This window comes from Octodon degus, unplaced genomic scaffold, assembly GCF_000260255.1.
Source record: "Octodon degus isolate 3935 unplaced genomic scaffold, OctDeg1.0 scaffold00091, whole genome shotgun sequence".
Taxonomy (NCBI): Eukaryota; Metazoa; Chordata; class Mammalia; order Rodentia; family Octodontidae; genus Octodon; species Octodon degus.
Window position 1 is genome coordinate 11,327,038 of NW_004524667.1, and position 1,110 is coordinate 11,328,147.

A 1,110-nucleotide genomic window follows, 5' to 3' on the forward strand; every position below is an offset into this window, starting at 1 on the left:
TTGTATTATGCCTTTGTATTTCTATTTCTTTTTTTGAGTTCTTATACTAGGGAAATGATATGATATTTACACATCTGTGTCTGGTTTATTTCACTTATGAGTATTTGTTCAAGTGGCATCCACATCAATATAAAGCCTTTGAGTTTATCATGCTTTATAGCTGAGTAATACTCCATTGTGTAAAAATACCACATCTTTTTCAACCATTCCTCAGGTGATGGGCACCTTGGTTGTTTCCAAGACTTGGCTATCAAAAATTGTGCTGCTATAAACATAGGCACACATATTTCACTATGATATGATGTTTTTAGATCCTGTGGGAAAATTCCCAGTAGAGGAATAGCTGGTTGAAATAGCATTTCCAGTCCAACTTTTCTAAGGAGTCTCCATATTGATTTCCATAAAGATTGCACCAGTCTACATTCTCACACACAGTGGAGAAGTTTCCTTTTTCCCCACACCCTCTCCAACATTTGTTGTTGGGTGATTTCTTTATGATGCCATTCTTTCTAGGGTGAGATTGTATCTCAATGTTGTTTTAATTTGCAGTTCGCAGATGGCTTGAGATGTGGAGCATTTTTTCATATATTTATTTGCTTCTTTAATTTCTTCCTGTGAGAAGCATGTGTTAGTCTCGGATTCCCATTTCTGGATTGGTCTTTAAATTTTGAGGCCCTAGTGTTTTTTAGTTCTTTATAAATTCTAGAGAGCAGACCTTTGTCTCGGTAGTTATTTGTCATGATTTTTTCCAAATTTGTTGAATGTCTTTTCACTTTGTTGCTAATTTCTTTTGACATGAAAAAACTTCTCAGTAAGAGCAGGTCCCAGTTGTTAATTCTTTTAAATGTTTCCCTTGCGATTTGATTTCTGTCCATGACCTGTTTGCCTACACCTTTTTCTTCAAGAGTTCCTTCTACTTTCTCTTCCAGGACATTTAGTGTATCTGCTTTAATCTTTAGACCTTTAATCCATTTTGACTTTAGTTTAGTGCATGGTGATAGACCTGGGTCAAGTGTGAATTTTTGGCATGTAGAGAGCCAGTTTTTCCAGCACCATTTGTTAAAGAGGCTATCTTTCTTCCAGTGAGTATGTTTGGCCCCTTTGTCAAAG